This window comes from Capsicum annuum, chromosome 7 (genome assembly GCF_002878395.1).
Source record: "Capsicum annuum cultivar UCD-10X-F1 chromosome 7, UCD10Xv1.1, whole genome shotgun sequence".
Classification (NCBI taxonomy): Eukaryota; Viridiplantae; Streptophyta; class Magnoliopsida; order Solanales; family Solanaceae; genus Capsicum; species Capsicum annuum.
Window position 1 is genome coordinate 5,007,742 of NC_061117.1, and position 27,709 is coordinate 5,035,450.

General features: G+C 40.1%; 1 long non-coding RNA gene across 1 annotated transcript; it reads left to right on the forward strand.

The window, feature by feature from the left end:
• The first annotated feature begins 416 nt into the window (after nt 1–416).
• Nucleotides 417–27,560, forward strand: LOC124899997. The gene is made up of 2 exons (XR_007057545.1): nt 417–11,597; nt 12,492–27,560. It is a non-coding gene; the product is annotated as an uncharacterized LOC124899997 (long non-coding RNA).
• Nucleotides 27,561–27,709: the final 149 nt, after the last annotated feature.

Consider the following 27,709-nt stretch of genomic DNA (forward strand, 5'->3'; position numbering starts at 1 on the left):
AATTCCACTTGTGGCTACTTACACACCCATCTTTTCAAAATTTGCACGGGGTTACAAAGATAAATTGATGTTAAGTAATATTATATTCGTTTTGAAAAAAAGACATTGTTTTCTTTTTTAGTTCATTTAAAAAAGATTGATTTTTTTTTTTTACAATATTTTAATTCAAACGTTTTATGCGGCATGTTTAAGATCTACGATATTAAAATACATTTTTAATAGATTTGACATAACTTTATTACAAGATTATATATTTTTTTTCTTAAATTTCGTGTTAAGTCAAAACATATCATTCTTTTTTAAATAGAGGGAATACTATTCAATTACAACAAACTTAAATAACAAAACTGAACCTACTACTAAAATAAAACCATGAACTAAAATAAAACCATGAATTTAATCGAGGTGCACGCAAGTTAGTTTGACCACTACAGTTATCAAAAACATTTTATAAAAAATATTCCCCCGTTTTAAAAATAATAACCTATTTTGATTTGACATAAAAGTTTAAGAAAATAAAAAATATTTTTAAATTTTAATAATTTTAAATTAAAATTATATCAAATATACTAAAATATCATTCAATCTCATGGACATGATCTTAAATATTAATTTGAAAAATTGGAATGAAAGGGTTACTAAAATAAAAAGGATCATTTTCTTAAAACATATTTTAAAAAATGTATCAATGAAACTATAGTATAAAATCCTGCTAACCAAAGATTGATGATTCGATCCTAGCTATGAAGAAAATTCTGTTGGGAGGAATAGCTAAGTGGGCTGAATTCACATTAATTGGGAATGAAAAAACAAAAAAAAATAGTATAAAATCCCCTTAACAATTTTCATTTTTCTTCAACTTAAGACGAAAAATAAAAATTGAGCGAAACAGAGGTAATGGGGAGTCTTTTAATGGTGGTTGCCCTCTATGTTTTCGCCAATGATTTCCATTTTCCCGCCAAAAATATAATCCACAATTTTATCTTAAGGGTCTGTTTGGTTAAGATGTTGCATTGAAAACGGAGAGTCATAGGCACACACTATTAGAGTTCGGGTCGGGTATTTGGAGCTTAACCCGTATCTTGGCGGGTCGACCCGGCAAGGTCTGCAGCCATGGCGGGTTGCTTTGCCTGATTTTATCTTAAGGGTCTGGTTAAGCTGTTGCATGAAAAATTTCGATGAAAATCGAAAAGTTTCTGCAGTATGTATACATACACACACATATATATACACACTCAAAGCTGATATTGTTGTTGCTTTTACGAATGATATAGGCTGTGATGATTAAGCAGTCTAGAGTTCGGGTTGGGTCGGGTATTTGGAGCTTAACCCGTATCTTGGCGGGGCGACCCGGAAAGACCTGCAGCCATGGCGGTTTGCTTTGTCTCCTTGTTTGCCTGATTTTATCTTAAGGCTCTGTTTGGTTGAAGCTGTTGCATGATAAATTTCGATGAAAATCGAAAAAGTTTCTGCAGTATGTATACATACACACACATTAAGCTGATATTGTTGTTGTTGTTGCTGTTACGAATGATAGGCTGTGATGATTAAGCTGTCTAGAGTTCGGGTCGGGTCGGGTATTTGGAGCTGACCCGTATCTTGGCGGGGCGACCCGGTATGGTAGCTTCCATTGTCTTGCAACTGAAGGTCTGCAGCCATGGCGGTTGCTTTGTCTCCTTTTTGCCTGATTTTATCTGAAGGGTCTGTTTGGTTAAGCTGTTGCATTGAAAATTTCGCTGAAAATCGAAAAGTTTCTGCAGTATGCATACATACACACATACCAAGCTGATATTGTCGTTGTTGTTGATGTTGTTGCTATTATAAATGATACACTGTGATGATTAAGCTGTCTAGAGTTCGTGGGGGTAAGGGAGTTGGGTCCGTATCTTGGTGGGGCGACCTGGAAGGTAATATGAGCTGTAGTGCAGCTGAGGTCAGCAGCCATGGCGGATGCATTGTCTCCTTTGTCCTGATTATACTGATCTGAGCCTTAAGTGTCTGTTTGGTTACGCTGTTGCATTGAAACTTTCGATGAAATTAGAAAAAGTTTCTGCAGTTTGTATACATACACAATAATCTCTCTCTCTCTCTCTCTCTCTCTCTCTCTCTCTCTCTATCTATCTATCTATCTATCTATCTATCTATCTATATATATAAAGAAATTAAGGGTTTAGGGCTTAAGATTTGATCCTTTAGTTGTTGCTTCTTCTCTTTACTCATCATCATCATATATGGCTTGCATTGAAATCCTTGAAATGGGGTTTCGCTGTCGTTGATGTTGTTGTTGTTGTTGTTGTTGTTGTTGTTGGTGGTGGTGGTGGTGGTGTTACAATGTGAGGCTGTGATGATTGTGGTGTCTAGAGTTCATGGGGTAACGGAGCTATGCCCGTAGCTTGGCGGGGCGACCGGGAAGGCCTTATTTGTAGAGCAACCGAGGTTCTGCAGCAATGTTTGATGTATGATTATACTGATCTGAGCCTTAAAATCAGAAGTTTCTGATTATACTTGATTGAGCTGTAGTGCAGCTGAGGTCTGCAGCCATGGTGGATGCATTGTCTCCTTTGTCCTCATTTTGTATATTTGAGCTGAAAATAGGGCATGCAGTATGTATACAGGTACACATACATGCATGAATCCTTGAAAAAGTTTTTTTTTGACGTGGTTGATATAGTTGTTGTTTTGTTTGCTGCTGTTATGGACGAGGACAAGAGTTATTTGTCCTGTGCCGGGGTCTATTGGAAATAGCCTCTATACTTCATCTGAGGTAGTGATATGGACTGCGTACACTTTACCCTCCCCAGACCCCACTTTGTGGGAATACACTGGGTATCTTCTTGTTGTTGTTTGTTTGTTACGTTTATGGATGAGAGGCTGTGATGATTTAAGCTGTCTAGAGTTCATGGGGTAACGGAGCTGGACCCATAACTTGGCAGGGCGACCCAGAAGGCACTGTTTGTAGAGCAACTGAGGTCTGCAGCCATGAGGGATGTGTTGTCTTCTTTGCCCATATTATACTGATCTGAGCCTTAAGGGTCTGTTTGGTAACACAAGTGTATTGAAACTTTCGATGAAAATCGGAAGTTTTTGCAGTATGTATACATACTTCTTCTTTTTCCTCTTTGTCATCATCATATATGGCCGGCATTGAAATCCTTGAAATGCGTTTTTCGCTGTCATTGATATTGTTGTTGTTGTTGTTGGTGGTGGCGGACGTGGTGGTGGAGTTAATGTGAGGCTGTGATGATTAAGCTGTCTAGAGTTCATGGGGTAACGAAGCTGTGCCCGTGGCTTGGCGGGGCGACCCGGAAGGCCTATTTTGTAGTGCAACTGTGGTCTGCAGCCATGGCGGATGTGCTGTTTTCTTTTGCCTTGATTATAATGTCTGAGCCTTAAAATCAGAAGTTTATGCAGTGTTTATACATGCATTCATCATCCATCTGTCTTTATCTATATATATATACAGAGAGAGAGAGAAATGAAGAGTTTAAGGTTTAAGATTTGATCCTTTTGTTGCTACTTCTTCTTTTTCCTCTTCATTATCGTCATATATGAATCCTTCAAAGGGTTTTGGCGGTTGTTGTTGTTATTATTGTTACGGGTGATAGGCTGTGATGATTAAGTTGTCTTAGAGTTGATGAGGCAAAGTGGAGATGTGCCCGTAGCTTGGCGGGGCGACTCAAAAGGTACTGTGAGCTGATTGAGCTGTAGTGCAGCTGAGGTCTGCAGCCATGGCGGATGTGTTGTTTCCCTTGCCCTGATTATACTGATCTGAGCCTTAAAAATGCCCCAAAAAAGGGTATACATATACACATACATATCTCTATACATATATACAGGAAAATCTTATGACTGGTGATATATTCTGAGAAGGGTTTTGCCGTTGTTGATGTTGTTGTTGTTGCTCTTAGGAGTCGTTTGGCATGAGGTATGAGGCATAAGGTATAAGGCATGATAGTCCTGGGATAAAATGCATGATTTAGTCCTGGGATTATTTAATCCACCATTTATGCATAGTGATGGAATAAGTTATCCCATATACATGGTGTGATAACTAATCTCCAATAACTTGTTCCCAACCAAACGACCCCTTAAGGATTAGAGGCTGTGATATTTAAGGTCTCTAGGGTTCATGGGGCAAGGGAGCTGGATCCGTATCTCGGCGGGGCAACCTGGAAAGCCTATTTGAAGTGCAGCCATGGCGGATGCATTGCCTCCTTTGCTCTGATTATTCTGTTCTGAGCCTTAAAATCAGTAGTTTCTGCAGTGTGTATACATATACATCTCTCTCTCTTTCTCTCTCTCTCTATATATATATATTTATATATATATAATCTATGAATTTTTGAAAATGAGGCAAACAGAGAGGTATTGGGGTGTCTTCTAATGGTGGTTGCCCTCTCTCTGTTTAACCGTTGATTTCCATTTTCGGGTGAAAAAATAAAGTGAAAAATAAACCACCATTTTATCTTAAGGGTCGTTTGGTTAAGCTGTTGCATTGAATCGGAAGTTTTTGCAGTATGTATACATACACACACAATAAAAGAATGAAGGGGTAAGGTTTTAAGATTTGACCATTTTGTTGTTGCTTCTTCTTCTTCTCCTTTTTCTGGCATTGAAATTCATGACATGGGTTTTTGTTGTTGTTGTTGTTGTTGATGATGATGATGATATTGTTGTTGCTTTTACGGATGATAGGCTGTGATGATATATGGAGTTCATGGGGTAAGGGAGCTGTGCCCGTATCTCGGCGGGGCAACCTGGAAGGTACTATGTTTGTAGTGCAACTGAGGTTTGCAGCCATGGCGGTTGCATTGTCTCCTTTGCCCTCATTTTGTAAATCTGAGCCTTAAAATCGGAACTTTCTGCAGTATGTATATAGAAACTTCTTCATCATCATCATCCATGGTCAGCGTTGAAATCCTTGAAATGGGTTTTCACTGTTGTTGTTGATATTGTTGTTGCTGTTACGGATTAGAGGCTGTGATGATTTAAGCTGTCTAGAGTTCACAAGGGAAAGGGAGCTGGGTCCGTATCTTGGCGGGGCGACCTGTAAGGTACTATGAGCTGATTGAGCTGTAGTGCAGCTGATGTCTGCAGCCATGGCGGATGCATTGTCTCCTTATCTGAGCCTTAAAGAATGCCCAAAAAAGGGTAGACATACACACATATATCTCTCTAGACATATACTGATAAGGGTTTTGCCGTTGTTGTTGCTTTTATGGATGAGAGGCTGTGATGATTATGGTGTCTCGAGTTCATAGGGTAAGGGAGCTGGACCCGCATCTTGGCGGGGCAACCTGGAAGACCCTATTTGTAGTGCAGCCATGGTGGATGCATTGTCTCCTTTGCTTTGATTATACTGATCTGAGCCTTAAAATTGGAACTTTCTGCAACATGCATACCGAAACTTCTTCATCATCATCATCATCCATGATCAGCATTGAAATCCTTGAAATGGGTTTTCGCTGTTGCTGTTGTTGTTGCTGTTATAAATTAGAGGCTGTGATGATTTAAGCTGTCTAGAGTTCATAGGGGCAAGGGAGCTGGGTCCGTATCTTGGTGGGGCGATCCGGAAGGTACTGTGAGCTGATTGAGCTGTAGTGCAGCTGAGGTCAGCCGCCATGGCGGATGCATTGTCTCCTTTGCCCTGATTATACTGATCTGAGCCTTAAGGGTCTTTTTGGTTAAGCTGTTGCATTGAAACTTTCGATGAAAATTGAATAAGTTTCTGCAGTTTGTATAAATACACACACAATAATCTGTATGTGTGTGTGTGTGTGTATATATATATATACAAAAGGGGAGCCTTGGAGTAACTGGTAAAGTTGTTGCCATGTGACCAGGAGGTCACGGGTTCAAGCCTTGGAAACAGCCTCTGGCAGAAATGCAAGGTAAGGTTGCGTACAATACACCCTTATGGTGGCCCTTCCCCGGACACCGCGCTTAGCGGTAGGTAGCTTTAGTGCACCGGGTTGCCCTTTTATACACACACACACACATAAAGAAATGAAGGGTTTAGGGTTTAAGATTTGACCCTGTTGTTACTTCTTCTCTTTACTCATCATCATCATATATGACTTGCGTTGAAATCCTTGAAATGGGGTTTCCTCTGTCGTTGATATTGCTGCTGCTGCTGCTGCTGCTGCTGTTGGTGGTGTTACAATGTGAGGCTGTGATGATTGAGGTGTCTAGAATTCAGGGAGTAACGGAGCTATGCCCGTAGCTTGGCGGGGCGGCCGGAAGGCCTTATTTGTAGAGCAACTGAGGTTCTGCAGACATGTTTGATGCATTATCTCCTTTGCCTGATTATATTTATATATATATATATATATATATATTACTGCTTCTTCACCTCTTCCTTTTTATCTTTGAGGCTGTGATGATGACTAATGAAGTCCGTCTAGAGTTGGGTCGGGTATTTGGAGCTTACTCCGTATTCTTGTCAGGGCGACCCAGTAAGGTCTGCAGCCATGGCGGATGTGTTTCTTCCTTTTTGCTCTGCTTATAATATCTGAGCCTTAAATAGGAAGTTTCTGCAGTATGTGTACATACTCACATTCATCTTCCATCAATCTTTTTTATATATACACATAAATGAAAGGTTTAAGATTAAACCCTTTTGCTGTTACTTTTTCTTCCTCCTCCTCATCTATGGTCGATGTTGAAATCCTTGTAGAAGGGTTTTTGCCGTGGTTGATATTGTGGTTGTTGATGTTGATGTTGTTGCTGTTACGAATGATAGCTTGGATGATTAAGCTGTCTAGAGTTCATGGGGTAAGGAAGCTGGGTCCGTATCTTGGCGGGGCGACCCGGAATGATGCAGCCATGGAAGATGCATCGTATCCTTTGCTCTGATTATATAAATCTGAACCTTAAAATTGGAAGTTTCTGCAGTATGTATACAGATCTATATGTTTGTGTGTGTGTATATATATATATATTAATTAACATGCATACTGGATTGAAGGGTTTAGGGCCTAAGGTTTGACCTTTCCGCTGTTCCTCCTCCTCCTCCTCATATATGCTCGGCGTTGAATTCTCGTTGATGTTGTTGATATTGTTGTTGTTGCTGTTACGGATGAGAGGCTGTGATGATTTAAGGTATCTAGAATTCATGGGGTAAGGGAGCTGCTTCCGTATCTTCGTGGGCGACCTGGAAGGTACTATTTGTAATACAAGAGGTCCGCAGCCATGGCGGATGCATTGTTTCCTTTGTCCTGATTATACCGATTTACCCCTTTACTGTTTCTTCATTGTCGTCGTCATCCTTGAAAAGGGTTTTTGCTGGCATGGAAGTTGTTGTTATTGTTATTATTGGTGTTGTTTGTTGTTGTTGGTATTACGGACGAGAGGCTGTGATGATTGACGTGTCTTAAAGCTCACGGGGTAAGGGAGCTGGGTCCGTATCTTGGTGGGGGCGACCCGGAAGGTGCGATTAGTAGTGCAACCGAGATCTGTAGCCAGGCCGTTTGCATTGTCTCATTTGCTCTGATTATCTAAATCTGAGCCTTGTAATCAGAAGTTTCTGCAGTATGATACATATACACATACATATCTATATATATTATACATTGTTTTCTTCTTCTTTTATGTGGATTTGTTGCACCTGAGCCGAGTGTTTTAGAAACAGCCTCTCTCCCTCCACGAGGTAGTGGTGAGGTCTGCGTACTCCCTTCCCTTCCCATACACCACTTGTGGGATTTCATTGGGTATGTTGCTGTCGTCGTTATGGATGAGAGGCTGTGATGATTAATAGCCTGTTTGGCCAAGCTTATTTTTCTTCAAAAGTGCTTATTTTTTCTAAAAAGTGCTCTTATTTTTTAAAAAAATGAGGTGTTTGGCCAAGCTTTTGAAAGAAAATAAGTGCTTTTGGGGAGTTTGAAAAAAACAGTTTTTTCATAAGCTAAAAAAGTAGCTTTTCCCTAAAAGCACTTTTGAGAAAACTTAAAAAGTACTTTTAAAAAGTTTGGCCAACCACTAATTGTTGCTCAAAAATTGCTTTTTAAATTTATTAGCCAAATACAAATTGCTTGTCACCAAAACTGCTTTTTTAGAACAACACTTTTGAAAATTGAAATAAGCACTTCTAAAAATAAGCTGATTTTATAAGTTTGACCAAACAGGCTATAAGGTGTCTAGAGTTCATGGGGCAAAGGGGAGCTGGCTCTGTATCTTGGTGGGGGGACCGGGAAGGTACTGTTTGTAGAGCAGCTGAGGTCTGCAGCCTTGGCAGATGAGGTCTGAGCTGGTCTTTAGTGCAGCTGAGGTCTGCAGCTGAGGCCAAACCCTAAACCTTTTGCTGTTTCTTCATTGTCATCATCATCCTTCGAAAGAGTTTTGCTGGCATTGAAATTGTTGTTGTTGTTATTATTATTGGTGGTGTTGATGTGTTTGGTGTTATGGATGAGAGGCTGTGATGATTAAGCTGTCTAGAGTTCATGGGGCAAGGGAGCTGGGTTCGTATCTTGGCGGGGCGACCTGGAAGGTACTGTTTGTAGTGCAACCGAGGTATGCAGCCATGGCGGATGCATTGTCTCCTTTGCTCTGATTATACTGATCTGAGCCTTATAATCGGGAAGTTAACTGCAGTATGTATACACATACACTTACACATACATCTCTCTCTCTCTCTCTCTCTCTCTATATATATATATATATATATATATGAATCCTTGAAATGAGGCAAACAGAGAGATATTGGGGAGTCTTTTAATGGTGGTTGTCCTCTCTCTGTTTCGCCGTTGATTTCCATTTTCCAGCTAAAAAAAGGGTGAAACAATAAACCACCATTTTTCTTAAGGGTCGTTTGGTAAAGCTGTTGCATTGAAACTTTTGATGAAAATTGAAACGATTTTGCAGTATGTATACAGACACATACATACATACATATATATAACATACATAAAGGAATGAAGGGCATAAGATTTTGACCCTTTTGTTGCTACTTCTTCTTCTTCTTCTTTTTCCGCGTCGAAATCCGTGATATGGGTTTTTGCTGTTGTTGATGATGATGTTGATGATGATATTGTTGTTGATTTTATGGATGATAGGCTGCGATGATTGAGGTGTCTAGAATTCATGGGGTAAAGGAGCTGGGTCTGTATCTTGGCGGGGCGACCCAGAAGACACTATATTTGTAGTGCAATTGAGGTCTGCAGCCATGGCGGATGCATTGTTTACTTTGCCCTGATTATACGGATCTGATCCTTATAATCGGAAGTTACTGCAGTATGTATACAGATACACATACCATCTCTCTCTCTCTATGTGTGTGTGTGTATATATATATTGGTAAGAAAGGTTTAGGGTTAAAGATTTGACCCTTTTGCTGCTGCTGCTTTTTCCTCCTCCTCCTCATCATCATATATGAATCCTTGAAAAGGGTTTTGGCTGCTGTTATTGTTGCTGTTATGGATGAGAGGCTGTGATGGTTAAGGTGTCTAGAGTTCATGGGGCAAAGGAGCAAGGCCCATAGCGTGGCGGGGCGACCCGGAAGGTACTATATTTTTTGTGCAACTGAGGTCTGCTGCCACAATGGATGCGATGTCTCCTTTGCTGTGGTTATAATAATGATCTGAGCCTTATAAGGAAGTTTCTGCAGTATTTATACATATATACCTACATCTCTCTCTCTCTCTCTCTATATATATATATATATATTATGGGAAGAAGGGTTTTGGGTTTAACATTTGACCCTTTTCTTGCTGCTTCTTCGTTATCATAGTTGTCATCATCTTCATCGTCTCTGGCCAGCAATGAATCCTGAAAAGGGTTTTTGTTGTGGTTGAAATTGTTGTTGTTATGAATGATAGGCTAGGAAGCTGGGTCCGTGTATATATATGTATATATATATGGGAAGAAAGGTTTTGGGTTTAACATTTGGCCCTTTCTTGCTGCTTCTTTGTTATCATCGTTGTTGTCATCTTCATCGTCTCTGGCCGGCAATGAATCCTGAAAAGGGTTTTTGTTGTGGTTGAAGTTGTTGTTGTTATGAATGATAGGCTAGGAAGCTGGGTCCGTATCTTGGCAAGGCGACCCGGAAGGTACTATATATGTTGTACAAGTGAGGTCTGCAGCCATGGCGGATGTATTGTCTCCTTTGCGTTGATTATACTGATCTAAGACTTGAAAAATTACCGCAAAAAAGGGTGTATGCACATACATCTGTATATATACACATAAAGGAATGGCCCTTTTGATTCTTCTTTGTCGTTATCGTCGTCGTCATCATCTTCATCTTCACAATTTATGTCCATTGATGAATCCTGAGATGGGGTTTTTGCTGTGGTTGAAATTGTTGTCATTATTGTTGTTGTTATTACTTTTTGGAACAGCCTCTCTACGTTCACGAGGTAGTGGTAAGTTACCTTACTTGTGTGATTTTAATGGGTATGTTGTTGTTGTATTATTGTTTGTTGTTTGTATGGATAAGAGGCTGTGATGATTAAGGTGTCTAGAGTTCATGGGGCAAGGGAGCAAGGCCCGTATCTTGGTGGTGCGACCCGAAAGGTACTGTTTGTTGTGCAACTGAAGTCTGCAGCCATGGCGGATGCATTGTTTTCTTTGCTCTCATTATGTAAATCTGAACCTGAAAATCGGAAGTTTCTGCAGTATGTATACAGATACATCTCTCTCTCTATATGTGTGTGTGTGTGTGTATATATATACACATACAGGAATAAAGGGCCCAGGGTTTAAGATTTGACCCTCTTGTTGTCACTTCTTCTTTTTCCTCTTCATCATCATCATCTATGAATCCTTGAAAAGGAATTTTGCCGTGGTCGATATTATTATTATTATTACTATTATTGTTGATGTTACGAAGGATAGGCTGTGATGATTTAAGGTGTCTAGAGTTCATGGGGCAAGGGAGCTGTGCCCTTAGCTTGGCGGGGCGACCCGGAAGGTACTGTTTGTAGTGCAACCGATGTTTGCAGCCATAGCAGATGCATTGTTTACTTTGCCCTGATTATCCGGATCTGAGCCTTAAAAAGTATCCCCAAAAGGGTATACGTATACACATACATCTCTCTATACCTCTCTCTACGTATATACATTTCTCTTTGTCTTCTTTTACGGGTGACCTGTAAGGTGTATGTTTATGTTATTTTTTCTAAAAAATACTCAAAGAAAGGGTATACATATATCTCTTTACATATATACAGAGATCTTATGGCTTGTGATGATATCTGAGAAGGGCTGTTGTTGTTGCTCTTATGGATGAGAGGCTGTGATGATTAAGGTGTCTAGAATTCATGGGGTAAGGGAGCTGGACCCGTATCTTGGCGGGGAAACCTGGAAGGCCTATTTGTAGTGTAACTGAGGTCTGCAGCCATGGTGGATGAGTTGTCTCTTTTGCCCTGATTATACTAATCTGAGCCTTATAGTGGAAAGATTTTGGAGGAAGAAAGGTTCAGGATTTAAGCTCTGACCCTTTTTGTTTCTTCTTCATCATTGTCATCATCTTCATCTCTTCCTCAAATTTATGTCAGACTATGAATCTTGAAATGGGGTTTTGCCGTGGTTGAAATTGTTGTTGTTGTTGCTGCACTTGAGCCAAGGGTCTTTCTGAAGCAGCCTCTCTCCACGAGGTAGTGGTGAGTTCTGCGTGCACTCTCCCTCCCCAGACCTCATTTGTGGGATTTTATTGGGCATGTTGTTGTATTATTGTTTTAGTTGTTTTTATGGATAAGAGGCTGTGATGATTAAGGTGTCTAGAGGATGTGGGGCGAGGGAGCTGGGCCTGTATCTTGGCGGGGTGACCTGATTGGTAGTGCAACTAAGGTCTGCAGCCATGGCGGATGCATTGTTTCCTTTATCCTGATTATACTGATCTGAGCCTTTTGCTGTTTCTTCATTGTTGTTGTCATCCTTAAAAAGAGTTTTTGCTGATATTGAAATTGTTGTGTTATTACTCCCTCCGTTTCAAAATAGTTGACCTTCTTTCTAAAATTATTTATTTCAATTTAGTTGTGCCTTTTGGAATATACTCAAATTTTTATTTTCAAAGCATAATTAATAAGGCTAATTTGGTAAAATAAACCCCTAATAAAAATTTTCTTAGGGAGTGCCAGGTCAACAAGGGCCAACTATTTTGAAACGGAGGGAGTATTATAATTATTATTAGTATTATTGTTATTGTTATTGGCGTTTTTGTTTTTGTTGGTGTTAGTTGTCTAGAGTTCATGGGGGCAAGGGAGCTGGGTTCATATCTTGGCGGGGTGACCTGGAAGGTACAGTTTGTAGTGCAACGAGGCCTGAAGCCATGGCGGATGCATTGTTCCCTTTGCCCTCGTTATACTGATCTGAGCCTCAAAATAGGATGTTTCTGCATTATCTATACAGATACAGATACATCTCTCTCTATACACACACACCACACAGGAATGAAGGGTTAAGGCTTTAAGATTTGACCCTTTGCTGTTCTTCTTCTTCTTCTCATCTCTGAATCCTGCAAAAGGGTTTTCACTGTTGTTGTTGTATTGTCACAGGTGAGAGGCTGCGATGATTAAGCTGTCTAGAGTTCATAGAGTAAGGAAGATGGGTCAGTATCTTGGCGGGACGACCCGGAAGGTACTATTGGTAGTGCAATCAAGTCTGCAGCCATGACGGATGTGTTGTATCCTTTGCTGCTCTGACTGTACTGATCTGAGCCTTAAAAAAATACCCTTAGGCCTCATTTGTTTGCACTTAATGGAGATCTGAATCTGAATGGTTCAGATTTTAGTCTATTAAGTGCATTTGTTTTTTTTTTATAAACTGCCTCTTAATGTATCTGAAAGCCTCTGAATCAGTCAGATATGAAAGAGCCTGAAAGATGTTCAGACACTTTTTAAAACATAATTTATTCCCTCAAAACTCTCTTTAAATATTTTAATTATCACTCAAATAATATTCAGACTCTTTTTAAAACGTAATTTATTCTCTCAAAACTCTCTTTAAATATTTTAATTATCTTTAAATATTTTAATTATTACTCAAATAATAATTTTGATGTTTAAGTTTTATCTAATATTTTTTTCATATAATATACTATTTTATTATGTTTAAAATTTGAATTACATATTTATTACGAATAAATATATTACATACATTCGGAGGTTAAAAAACAAACAGTCTTAATCATTCAGTATTCAGATCTAGAAACATCTTAATCATTCAAATATTCATTCAGATTTAGACGTCTTAATCTTAAAAAAAACAAATGCACCCTTAAAGGGTATGCATATACACATGCATCTCTCTACTTATATACAGGAAGATCTTATGGCTGGTGATGAACTCTGGGAAGGGTTTTGCCGTTGTTGATGTTGTTGCGCTCAAGTATGAAAGGCTGTGATGATTAAGGTGTCTAGAGTTCATGGGGCAAAGGGGAGCTGGGTCCGTATCTTGGCGGGGCGCCCCGGAAAGTACTGTTCGTTGTGCAACTGAGGTCTGCAGCCATGGCGGATGTGTTGTCTTCTTTGCTCTGATATTCTAATCTGAGCCTTAAAATTGAACTCTAGTTGTGGGAATTCACCGGGTATGTTGTTGTTGAGCCTTAAAATTGGAAGTTTCTGCAGTATGTATATACACATACATAATCTCTCCCTCTGTATATGTATATGTACATGGGAAGAAGGGTTTAAGATTTGACTCTTTTGCTACTTCTGTTTCTTCTTCTTTTTCTGCTTTTTCCTTATCATCATCTATTGCCGGTGTTGAAATCCTCGAAAAGGGATTTTGCTGTGATTGATATTGTTGTTGCTGCTGCTGTTATATATGAGAGGCTGTGATGATTTAGGTGCCTAGAGTTCATGGGGCAAAGGGGAGCTGGTTCCGTATCTTGGAGGAGTGACCCAGAAGGCCTATTTCTAGTGCATCTGAGGTCTGCAACCATGGTGGATGAGTCGTCTCTTTACCCTGATTATTCTGATCTAAGCCTTATAGCGAAAAGGTTTTGGAGGAAGAAGGGTTTAGGGTTTAAGCTCTGACCCTTTTTGTTTCTTCTTCATCGTCGTTGTTGGGTTCGAAATCCAGAGGGCGTCATGCGGAAGCTTAAAGTTGCATATACTAAGAGATGATAAATCAGATGACAAAGAAAAACTAAACTAAAAACATACTATTATTGATATGGTTTCGCCAGCCTACATATTAAAATCTAATTCAAAAAACATAAAGACTATTTGAGAGAAAATCTCCCCCTAAACAAGACTCTTAAATGACTACATTGTGGATGATATATTGTTGGCTTGAGAAGAGAGATCTTCTATTTATAGAACTACAAACCGTCCCTCTAAAAAAAGAGTAAACCTAATAGAAAAGAGATCCTTCCAAACAAGGAAGCCTTTTTCCACCAAGAAAAGTAATTCTAATTATGGTAGAAAATCAGGTAAAGTAGAAATTCAAGGCAAATCCTAACAGTGGTCATCTTCATCTTCTCCACAATTTTATGTCAGGCATTGAATCCTGGAATGGGGTTTTGCCGTGGTTTAATTTTTTTTTAATTAATATTGTTGTTGTTGCTTCACTTGAGCCTAGGGTCTTTTGGAAACCTCTCTACCTCCATGAGGTAGTGGTAAGTTCTGCATACACTCTACCCTCCCCAGACCTCAAGTCTTGTGGGATTTTACTGGCTATGGTGTTGTAATATTGTTGTTGTTTTTATGGATAAGAGGCTGTGATGATTAAGGTGTCTAGAAGTCATTGGGCAATCGGAGCTGGGTTGTATCTTGGCGGGGCGACCTGGAAGGTACTATTGGTAGTGCAACTTAAGTCTGCAGCCATGGTGTATGTGTTGTCTTCTTTGCCTTGATTATACTGATCTGAGCCTTAAAATCAGAAGTTTCTGCAGTATGTATACATATCTCTTGCTCTCTCTCTCTGTATATATATGCATGTGGGAAGAAGGGTTCAGGGGTTTAAGATTTGACCCTTTTTGTTGCTACTTCTTTCTTTTTCTTCTTCATGATCATCATCATCTATGGCCGGTATTGAATCCTTGAAATGGGTTTATGGCCTTTGTTGATATTATTATTACTATTATTGTTGTTGCTGCTGCTGTTGCTCTTACTGTTGCTATTACAGATGATAGGCTATGATGATTAAGGTGTCTAAGTAGGGGAGCTGGGCCCGTAGCTTGGCGGGGCGACTCGGAAGGTACTATTTGTAGTGCAACCGATGTATGCAGCCATGGCGGATGTGTTGTCTCCTTTGCCCTGATTATACTGATCTGAGCATTATAAAATACCACAAAAAGGTTATACATATATACGCATACACCTTTCTATATATATACAATACAGGAAGAGGGGTTTAGGATTTACGATCTTACCCTTTTGCTGCTTCATCATCATCGTTGTCTTCATTTGCATCTCCCCCACCCCCACCCCCACCCCACCACAATATATGGCCAGAAATGAATCCTGAAAAGGGGTTTTGCCATGGTTGATATTGTTTTTAATTGTTATTATTATTATTATTATTATTATTATTATTATTATTGTTGCTGCTCATGTTATGGCTGAGAGGCTGGGATGATTGAGGTGTCTCTACAGTTCATGGGTTAAGGGATCTGGGTCGGTATCTTGGCGGGACGACCCGGAAGGCACTGTTCATAGTGCAACCGAGGTCTGTAGCCATGGCAGATGCATTCTTCCCTTTGCCCTGTTTATAGTAATCTGAGCCTTAATGAAGCCCTGATTGTTTATAAGAACATCACTTTCCTTTTCTGGCAACTCCTTAAATCGACCTTTTCACATGACATGTTTATGTTTGACCACAAGATTAAATCACATTTTGTTAGATTCTACATATTTTGTTTATGACCAAGATTTATCTTTTTAAAGTCCGTGGCAAGTAAAAACTAGACAAACAAATTTTAACAGACTTCATGTGGATAGTGAGGCAAGAACAAGAGATGCCTCATGACGCCGCCGTCACTCTCTCGGCTTCGACTTCGGATTTGGATTTGGATCGAGAGATTAATTTTTTGGACAAAATTTATTCGAAAGTTAAAAATAAGTGAAATTTTAATCCACAAATCCAATAGAAATATTTTTCTCCATTTCCAGACGCACTTTGGACGCAGTGCGAACGCAGTCGCAACACACCCCAATGGGATGCAACCCTTCGAGGTACAAGACGTACTGGTTGGGGTAGAAACGCGACCTGCGCGTGCACCTAGCGACCTGCGGGCGCAAGTCAAGCATAGACCTCACTGGAAAGTGTCAAACGTCATCTGCGGCTGCAGGTCTAGCGCAGACCGGATGCAGGTGACATGACTGTTCCAAAATGTTCTCTCTTTTCATGAACCATTGCTTCTTTTTCGAAGGGACACTTTATGGCTATAAATACCTGAACCTTTTCTAGGTGAAGGCATGATTTTGAGTTGAAAAACATCTATTTGTTCTTCTAAAGAACTCTCGTGTGATCATCAAATCGTTGAGTGAGTTCGAAGTTCGAAAAAATTTAAGGCACCACTGTTTTCTGAAAGTGAATCATCGGATACTTGATTGTAAGCATCATTGCTGGTGCTTGTATGTAGGCTGTGATGATATTGCTTATTGAGTTAATTGGGTTTTGGTCAAGGGAAGCCACGTCTTGGAAGGGCAAACTAAAAAGTGTTGCCAGTGGAGTAACCAGTATTGGATTGTAGTATGTTATTATTCTGGTTTGCAGCCATGGCAGTGTCCGTTTCCTTTACCTGATCTTCTGATTTATCTGAGCATACTTATGTACTCTACGAAGAATAGTCTATCAGAGTGAAAATAAGTAAAACAAATTAGAATATGGCAGCATTGTGATGGACAGTTTCTAAAATTGGTTAGCCCCCCATCTGAATGCCAATGATTCTCAATGATCTGCTACTATCATTGCAACCATTCTTTAAATGCTTTACTATTTTGTCATAATGCTTTCCCTTTCAAAATCACAATTATAAGAGCAGTATTATTGATGCCTATGTGTAGGATGTGATGATAAAGTTCTTGAGTTTATGTGTTTCGGTCAATCCATCGGGACCTGTATCTTGGTGGTGCATGTGGAACCATTTACCAAGGATGTATTATAAGCAATAGATTATAGGTATTAGACTGGAACAGATTTAAATGGAGTGATATCTATATTAATGATTTATACGGTTGATCCTAATTCCTAATACTTGTATGCTATCATGGTTTGCAGCCATGGTGGTGTTCTACTCACCTCTCTCTTTATGTATATATTGTTGTGTTTGGGTTGTCATGATAAGTTTCTTGATCTATGGATAGAATAAGTTATTCTTGCCTTAGCAATGTAAATTTGACCTTTGGGAAAGATATATTCTTGAAGTTGTTCCTCTCTGGCTAATGTTTACTGATTCAGGTGTTTTTCACCAGTGCAACTTTAGCTCAACTGGCGCTCTTATCGAAGAGAAGTTCACGGTTCTTGACAGTGTTCAACAATTTGAAATTCTTGAAGTTAAGCAATGAATTAAAATGCTGATAGAAAGTAACTCATCTTCCCCGCGTGATTGCTTTAAGGTAGTGACCTGCATTTTAGTCCATGGCTTGCCTTCAAGAACGTCAATTGTGGATATGCTTGTTTATGGTAAACTTATACTGTCGAAGAGAAGTGGCCAAGCTTAAAAAGTATTCTTACACTGTGAAGCTCAAGTTTGCGAGCAATTCGATAAACAACTAGAGTGATGTGAACCTTTTCTTAAGCTCTTTAGAATGGAATGTCAAATCAAGCTTCTACTTTGCTGTATATTGTAGAAAGCAAGCTTAAAAAGTATTCTTACACTGTGAAGCACAAGTTTGCAAACAATTCGACAATTTATGGCCGGCGTTGAATCCTGAAATGGGGTTTTTGCCGTGGTTGATATTGTTGTTGTTGTTGTTGATGATGCTATGGCTGAGAGGCGGTGATGATTAAGCTGTCTAGAATTCATGGGGTAAGGGAGCTGTGTCCGTGTCTTGGCGATGCAACCCGGTAGATCTATTTTATAGAGCAACCGAGGTCTGTAGCCATGGCAGATGTGTTGTCTCCTTTGCTCTCATTATGTAAACCTGAACCTTAAAAATCGGAAGTTTCTGCAGTATGTATGCATACACTTATCTACCTATCTCTCTCTCTCTCTCTCTCTCTCTATATATATATATATATATGGGAAGAAGGATATAGGATTTAAGATTTGATCCTTTTGCTAGTTCTTTTTCCTCTTAATCATCATCATCTATGGCCGGTGGTAAATCCTTGAAAAGGGTTTTTGCCATGGTTGATATTATTATTGTTGTTGTTGTTACTACTACTACTTGTGTCTAGAGTTCATTGGGCAAGGGAGCTGGGTCCGTATCTTGGCGGGGCGACCCGGAAGGTACTATTGGTAATGCGACCGATGTCTGCAGCCATGGCGGATGCATTGTCTCCTTTGCTCTGATTGTGCTGATCTGAGCCTTAAAATCAGAAGTTTCTGCAGTATATATACGTATTCTCATTCATCATGCATCTCTCTTTATATATAATAGAGGAAGAGGGGTTTAGGGTTTAAGATCATACCCTTTTACTTCTTCTTCAGAGTTATGATCGTTGTCATCTTCATCTCCTCCACCCCCACCACATATATGGCCGAAATGAATCCTGAAAAGGGTATTTGCCATGGTTGATATTGTTGTTGTTGTTATTATTGTTGTTGTTATGGATGAGAGGCTGTGATGATTAAGGTGTCTAGAGTTCATGGGGCAAGGGAACAAGGTGGCGGATGCATTGTTTTCTTTGCCCGCATTATGTAAATCTGAGCCTGAAAATCAAAAAGTTTCTGCAGTATGATAGAGATACATCTCTCTCTCTCTCTCTCACTTTGTGTGTGTGTGTGTGTGTGTGTGTGCGCACGCGCGTATACATACAGGAATGAAGGGTTCAGGGTTTCTTCATCATCTACGAATCCTTGAAAAGGAATTTTGCCGTGGTTGATATAATTGTTATTACTAATTTTATTGTTGATGTTGCGAATGATAGGCTGTGATGATTTAAGGTCTCTAGAGTTCATGGGTCAAGGGAGCTGTGCCCGTAGCTTGGCGGGGCGACCAGGAAGGTATTGTTTGTAGTGCAACCAGTGTCTGCAGCCATGGCGGATGCATTGTTTACTTTGCCCTAGTTATACTGATCTGAGCCTTAAAAAGTACCCCAAAAAGGGTATACATATACACATGCATCTCTCCATACATCTCTCTATGTATATACATTTCTCTTCATCATCATATATGGCAGACATTGAGATCCCTGAAGAGGGTCTTTGCTGTGGTTGATATTGTTGTTGTTGTTCATTGTCAAAAAAAAATAATTGTTGTTGTTGACAGTGGCGGAGCCAGGATTTTCATCGAGGGGGTTTAGAAGTATATATACGAACTAGTAGAAGGGGGTTCAACATCTACTATATATGCATAAAAAATATTTTAACCATGTAAAAATAGTATAATTTTCCGTCGAAGGGGTGGCTCCCCCACTGGTTGTTGACTATGATATGGATGAGAGACATTGATGATTAAGTAGGTGTTTGGCCATGAAAACCAAAAAAATTTCACTCTATTTGGAATTTTTGGAGTTGTGTTTTGCTATACAGGAATGAAGGGTTTAGAGTTTAAAATCATTTGACCCTTTTGTTGCTACTACTTTTTTCGGCGTTGGAATCCTTGAAAAGGGGCTTTTACCGTAGTTGATATTGTTGTTGTTGTTGATGATGATATGGATGAGAGGCTGTGATGATTTAACGTGTCTAGAGTTCATGGGCATGGGAGCTGGGTCTGTATCTTGGCGGGGCGACCCGGAAGTGCAACCTAGGTCTGCAGCCATGGCAGATCATTGTCTCCTTTGCCCTGATTATATTGATCTGAGCCTTAAAAAACATGGCAAACAACATAAATCCCGATAGTTTGGAGCTTAATTATAGAAAATCCCGACATTTTGCATAATTACTGAAAATCCCGATTTTGGGTCTGTTGAGATACATAATTAGCTCCCGATACATTCAACGAAAATACATAATTAGTTGGGATTTTGTAATTGCTTTTTAAGGGTGGGGATTTGTGTAAATATGGTAAGTTAAGGTGTATGTTATTTTTTCTAAAAATGGGCACCAACAGAAAGGGTATGCATATACATCTATTTACATATATACAGAGATCTTAATGTTGCTGTTACAGATGTTAGGCTATGATGATTATGGTGTCTAAGTAAGGGAGTTGTCTCGTACCTTGGCGGTGCGACCCGGAAGGCACTATTACTAGTGCAACCGAGGTCTGCAACCATGGCGGATCATTGTCTCCTTTGCCCTGATTATATTGATCTGAGCCTTAAAAAATAGGGCAAACAACATAAATTCCGACAGTTTGGAGCTTAATTACAGAAAATCTCGACATTTTGCAAATCCCAATTAGCTCCCGATACATTCAATGAAAATACATAACTAGTTGGGATTTTTTTAATTGCTTTGGGTGGGGATTTGTGTAAATATGGTAAGTTAAGGTGTATGTTTATGAGATTTTTTCTAAAAATGGGCACCCACACAAAGGGTATACATATACATCTCTTTACATATATACAGAGATCTTACTGTTGCTGTTACAGATGATAGGCTATGATGATTATGGTGTCTAAGTAAGGGAGCCGTCCCGTAGGCAACCTGGAAGGCACTATTAGTAGTGCAACCGAGGTCTGCAGCCATAGCGGATGCATAGGGACACTTGACAATTACAGAATTGGTCAGTTTTTTTTTCCTGCAAATCTGAATTCAGCATAGGGACAACGGATGTCATTTTAAGCTATTATGTTAGACCCAACCCGGAGCACAACAACATTGTATCCTCATTTATGGATGATATGAGAATGGACCCTTAAAAATCCAGTTGCTAGATTTTAACAGCCGAATGAGGCTGTGATGATTAATTGTCTTGAGTTGGTTTGGCCGTTTGGGGCTGCCTGCATCTTGGCAATGCGACCAGGTAAGGCATTTCCTTTGTTTAGCATTTTCGCAGCAACTACACGACCTTCAGTCTGTGTCTCCGTCATGGCTTTGAAATTATTAAAGAGGCAGTGAGGATGATTTTTCCCTATTTCTGGCTAACTCATGGAGATCACCTACCCATATTATGGTGTGGCGACCCGGTATGGCCTGTGATTGAGACGCACATCTCACACATGCAATCGTGTGTTGCAGCCATGGCGTGGTTGGCTTCTCTTTTGCCTAATCAATTTGCTTAAGAAAATAGGGAAAAGAGTCAAATTTACCCCTTTACTATGGATAAGGGGCAATGTCTTTTCCATTAATCTGGGAGATATCGAACCAGCACCCTCTTGATCTGCAGTTATAATGTGGGAGATATCAAACTAACGCCCTTTTCTGGGCTAACTAATTCGGACATGGAGATTACCTAACCCGTATCTTGGCATGGAAACTCGGTATGGCCTGTGCAATAGACTCATATCTCACACATGCAATCGTGTGTTGCAGCGATAGCACGGTTGGCTTTTCTTTTGCCTTATCATAACATAAATCTGAGCCTCAATTTGCTAAAGAAAATAGGGAAAGAGATCAAATTTACTTCTTTACTTTGCATAAGGGGCGATATCTTTCCCATGATTAATGTGGGAGATATTGAACCGACGCCCTTGTGACTAGCAATTACAATGATTTTCACTCGCAATGTATTTCCATGTTTTGGTAACTAACAGCTCAAGAATGAGGCCAAGTCAGCATCGAGGTGTATTTTATTACAAAGAAAGTGGTACTTTAGGTACGTAAATGGTATAATAAATAGTTAAGGTATGAAAGTCGCAAAAATGTGATAGTTTAGATGTGTTTTTTACCATTAACTCTTTATAAAATAACCTAGGAAAAGGGAGTTTTTCTGCAACTCTAGACGGAAAGAATGAGGCGGCGGAGAGGCATTGGGGAGTCTTTAATGGTGGTTGCCCTCTCTCTTTTCTTTCGCCGATGATTTCCTTTCTCGATTTTTCACCCAAAGTCACTGCATTAAAACCACCATAATTGAAAATGGTCTAAGGTACATATATTGTCCCTTAAACTCCTCCTCCTATCTAGCTTTTAACTACCGGGTGAGGCTTTGATGATGACTAATGAACTTTTCTTGAGTTTGATCGGGCATTTGGAGCTGCCCGTATCTTGGCGGGGCGACTTGGTAAGGCATCTCCTTTGTTTTGCAACCGAAGGTCTGAAGCCATGGCGGTTGCTTGTCTCTTTTGCCCTGATTTTATCACAGATCTGAGCCTCAAGAGAAAGACCCTTGAACCATGGTGAATCCTTTGTTGTGAGATCTGTCCAAAATGAGGCAGCAGTGTAATGGGTTTTCTATCAGGGGTGGTTGCCCTTCTCAATGCTTTGCCTATGATTCTTCCATTTTTTAAACAAACCAACAGCTCTTAGAAAGGGGAAAGAGAAAAAGTTAGCCCTTAAACTGTACACTACAGTTTCTGGGTTTTTCTTTTTCAGTCATTTAGGTTCTGGACTCTGGTTTTCTTGAGCCGAGGTCTATCGGAAACAACCTCTCTAGCTCCCACAAAGGACCAGGTAAGGTCTGAAATGCATCTGCTTCACCATTGGTAGCTTTTAATTACAGGATGAGAGGCTGTGATGATTAAGCTATCTAGAGTTCATGGGGTATGGGAGCTGGGTCCCTATCTTGACGGGGCGACTCGGAAGGCCTATTTTGTAGAGAAACCGAGGTCTGCAGCCATGGTGGATGCACTATCTCCTTTGCCCTCATTATATATATCTGAGCCTTAAAAACGGAAATTTCTGCTTTATGTATAGTTATACACATACATCTCTCTTCTGTATGTGTGTGTGTATATATATAAATAATGTAAGGAATAAGGGTTTAGGGTTTAAGATTTGACCCTTTTGTTGCTACTTCTTTTTTTTCCACCTTATTATCATCATCTATGACCAGCCTTGCAAAGGGTTTTGACATGGTTGATGTTGTTGTCATTGTTGTTGCTGTATGGATGAGAGGCTGTGATGATTAAAGTGTCTTGAGTTCATGGGGTAAAGGGGAGCAAGGCCCGTATCTTGGCGGGGCCACCCGGAAAGTACTATTCGTAGAGCAACCGAGTTCTTCAGCCATGGTGGTTGCTTTGTCTCATTTGCCCTGATTTCATCTCTTTTAGTTACCGGGTTAGCAGGAAATTACGCCTAGTGTTCCCAAAGTGTCTGGTCATGAAGTGTTGTACCCTAAAGTGTCCGGTCTTGAATCAAGACCATCCCCTATGGAGACCATTTTGGTAGTACTTTTCTTATGGAGCACAAAATATCAGGACCAGCCCATTTTAGGGCCATTTCTTAACTTGACCCTCGGATGAGGCTGTGATGATGACTAATGAAGTTTAGAGTTGGGTTGGGGCATTTGGAGCTGCCCGTATCTTGGTGGGGCAACCCAGTAAAGCATCTCCTTTGTTTTGCAACTGAAGGTCTGCAGCCATGGCGGTTGCTTGGTCTCCTTTTGCCTGATTTATCTTACAATCTGAGCCTCAAAAGAAGACCCTTCAGCAAAAAGCACCATTTCCTTCTTGCATGTAATTACTGGCAAATCCCTTTTTGTAAGATTAGCTCAGAGGGAAAGAGGGTCTTTCGGGAACAGCCTCTCTACCTCCCCGAGGTATTGGTAAGATCTGCGTACGCTTTACCCTCCCTAGGCCTCACTTGTTGGATTTCACTGGGTATGTTGTTGTTGTAGCTCAGAATGAGGCAGTAGAGGGAGTAATGGGATCCCATCAAGGGTGGTTTCCCTTCTCTGTGCTTTGCTTATGATTCACCAATTCTTAACAAACCAACAACCTTTAAAAAAGAGAAAGGGACAAAGATGGAGTACTCTGCAGTTTCTGGGGTTTTGTTTTCCGTCATTTAGGTTTTGGACTCTGATTTTCTTGAGTCAAGGTCTATTGGAAACAACCTTTCTGGTCCCCACAGATGACCGGGTTAGGTCTGTGTGCATGTACTGCCCCTTAAACTGCTCTGCTTCTTTCGGTGACAGCCTCTCTATCTCTATGAGGTTGGGTTAAGGTCTGCGTACACTATATCAAGTATAAACTCTACCTCTGTCTGCGTACTCTATAAACTCTACCTCCCAGGACCCCACTTGTGGGATTACACGGGGTATGTTTTTGTAAACTGCTTCTGCTTCTTCACCATTGCTAGCTTTTAATTACATGATGAGGCTGTGATGATGACAAATGAAGTTCTAGAGTTGGTCGGGTATTGGAGCTTCCCGTATCTTGGCGGGGGAATCCGGTAAGGCATCTCGTTTTGCAACCGAGGTCTGCAGCCGTGGTGGTTTGTTTGTCTCCTTTTGCCTGATTTTCTCTCACGGATCTGAGCCTCAAGACCAAAGAATTGGGTGGGAAGAACCTTCATAGGCAGTTGGCCATATTTCTTTGTGAAAATAGATAAAAAATTGTTTTTGTTTTAAAAGTGGAAAATGATATTCTGATGTTGGAGTTGTGTTTGGCCACATAATAAATTGGAGTTGTTTTGGAATTTTTTTGTGTAATTTGGAGTGAAAAAATTGAAAACAACTTTTTGTTGTTTTTTGGAATTTTTGAAAATTCTTGATAAATGTAAACACAGTTTTTTTTTGGAATTTTATGGCCAAATGAACCCCCAAGTTTTGTAAGTTTCCTTTTGTTAGATTAGCCCAGAAATGGCAAGAATGAGGCAGCAGAGAGGGTATGGGATTTCTTTCAAAGGTGATTGCCCTTCTCTCTGCTTTGCCTGTGATTCTCTATCTTCTATAAACCAACAGCCCTTTAAAAGAAGAGACACAGTACATTTGAGTTTCTGGTTTTCTTTGCATTTTTGCACCCTCAAATGTATGCTCAAAACGCAATACACACAACGACAACTACATGACCTTCTAATTTCCGATCTGTGTCTCCATCATGGCTTTGAAAATTATTAAAGTGGCAGTAATGATGGTTTTTTCTCTATTTCTGGGCCAACTGATTTGGGCATGGAGATAACCAACCCGTATTTTGGTTTGGCAACCCTGTATGGCCAGTGATTGAGGAGCATTCTCACACATGCAATCGTGTATTGCAGCAATGGCGTGGTTGGCTTCTCTTTTGCCTTATCATAACATAAATCTGAGCCTCAATTTGCTCAAGAAAACAGGGGAAAGGGTAAATTTACCCCTTTATATGCATAAGGGGCAATATCTTTTCCATGATTAATATGGGAGATATTGAACCAACGCCCTTCTGATCTGCAGTTTCAATGCTTTTCACTCATAATGTATCACCATCGTATTTTTTTGGCAAGTAGAATGAGGCATTTTAATGAAATGTTGGATTTCTATGAACTTGTCTGAAGTTTCTTGTTCGAGGTGTTTCATTGATGTTTGAATAGATTAGTTTATAATATTACCTTGTGGGTGTCTTGTTTCCTTTATTATCTAGCATTGTGTTATACCATTTTTTGTGTGCTTTTTATGTTTTTTTGTTTGTTATACTATTATCTATCCTAAGCCGGGGGTCTATCGGAAACAACCTCTCTAAGTCATCTGGGGTAGTGGTGGGGTAGTGGTATGGACTGCATACACTTTACCCTCCCCAGACCCCACTTTATGGGAATACACTGGGTATGTTGTTGTTGTTGGATTTCTATGAACTCTAAGCGAAAAGAATGAGGCAACAGAGAAGCATTGGGGAGTCTTTAATGGTGGTTTCCCTCTCTCTGTTCTTTCACCTGCACTAAAACCACCATACTTGAATATGGTCTAATCACATTTGATGCCCCTTAAAACTATGAGCGTGTTTGGATTGGCTTATTTGACGTGCTTTTAAGAATACTACTACTACTAATTTTTCACCTCTTCCTCTTCATCAATGAGGCTGTGATGATGACAAATGAAGTTGTCTGGAGTTGGATTGGGTATTGGAGCTGTTCGTATCTTGGCAGGTGACCTGATAAGGCATTCGAATTGTTTTGCAACTGAAGGTCTGCAGCCATGGCGGTTGCTTTGTCTCCTTTTTACCTGATTTTATCCACAAATCTGAGCCTTAAGAGAAAGACCCTTGAGCCATGGTGAATCCCTTTTTGTTAGATTTGCCAAGAATGAGGCAGCAGAGGGAGTAATGGGATTTCTATCAAAGGTGGTTGCCCTTCTCTCTGCTTTGCCTATGATTCTTCCATTCTTTAACAAAACAAACAGCCCTTAGCAAAGAGAAAAGAGGCCAAGATGTTGCCCGTAAACTGTACACTACAGTTTCTGGGCTTTTTTCAGGTCATTTAGGTTCCGGACTCAATGGTGATCTACAGGAAACAGCCTCTTTACCCCTACAGGTAACTGATCTTACCTTCCATATGTTGTTGTTGAAACACCTTCTGCTTCTTCACTTGTTGACACCTTCCTCTTCACCTTTGCTAGCTTTTAATTACTGGATAAGTCTGTGATGATGACAAATGAAGTTGTCTGGAGTTGGGTCGGGCATTAGAGCTACCTGTATCTTGGCGGGGCAATCTGGTAAGGAATCTGCAACCGAGGTCTGCAGCCTCAAGAGGACCTTTCAGAAAGAGAAGCCCTATTTCCTTTTTGCGAGCAATTACTGGTGAATCCCTTTTTGTTAGATTAGCTCAGAATGAGGTAGCAGAGAGAGTAATGGGATTTCTATCAAGGGTGGTTGCCCTGCTCTATGCTTTGCCTGTGATTCACCATTTTTTAAACAAACCAACAGCCCTTAGCAAAGAGAAAAAAAAGATGATTGTTTACTGGAAAAATGGTACATTTAAATTTGTATTAGGTCAAGGACACGCATTATTAATTTAGCTCGTTAAATATGATTATCTGCAGCCATGGCAGTTGCTTTTTCTCCTTTTAGCTGATTTGTCACAGATCTGAGCCTCAATAGAAAGAATTGGGTGAGAAGACCCTTCAAAAGTCCAGCAAATTATTGTTTGTTGGGTTAGCCCAGAAATGGCGAGAATGAGGCAGCATAGAGAGTATGGGATATCTTTCATGGGCGGTTTCCCTTCTCTCTGCTTTGCCTATGATTCTCCATTTTTAACAAACCAACAGCCCTTAAAAAAGAAAGAGAGAGAGTGCATTTGAGTTTCTGGGTTTCGTAGCACGTTTGCACCTTTGATGTATACTCAATGCAGTATACAACTATACTACAACAGTTACACGACCTTCAGATATTCAGTGTGTCTCCGTCATGGCTATGAATATGATTAAAAGAGGCAGTGATGATTTTTTTCTCTATTTCTGGGCTAACTAATTCAGGCATGGAGATTTCCCAACCCGTATCTTGGCGTGCCAACCCGGTATGGCCTGTGATGGAGACCCATATCTCACCCATGCAATCGTGTGTTGCAGCCATGGCGTGGTTGGCTTCTCTTTTGCCTTACCATGACACAAATCTGAGCCTCAATTTGCCATATCTGTGTATTTGGCCTATCTAAAGTAATAATACAATAAAATACAATTGGTAACAACCATCCAAGCAAGTTGTTATTGGTTCGTTTGGTTGAGAGACAAGTTATGCCAGCATAATTGACGGTTTGAAAGAGGCAATGATGATTTTATCAACCTTTCATTCCCTTATGAGCTTATTAATTGGACATTGAGATTATCCGTCTCGTATCTTGGCGGGGCATAACCCAGATTTTCTGGTGGTTTTTGCAGCCATGGCGTCGTTGGATCTCTTTTTGCCCGGGATATAACATAGATCTGAGCCT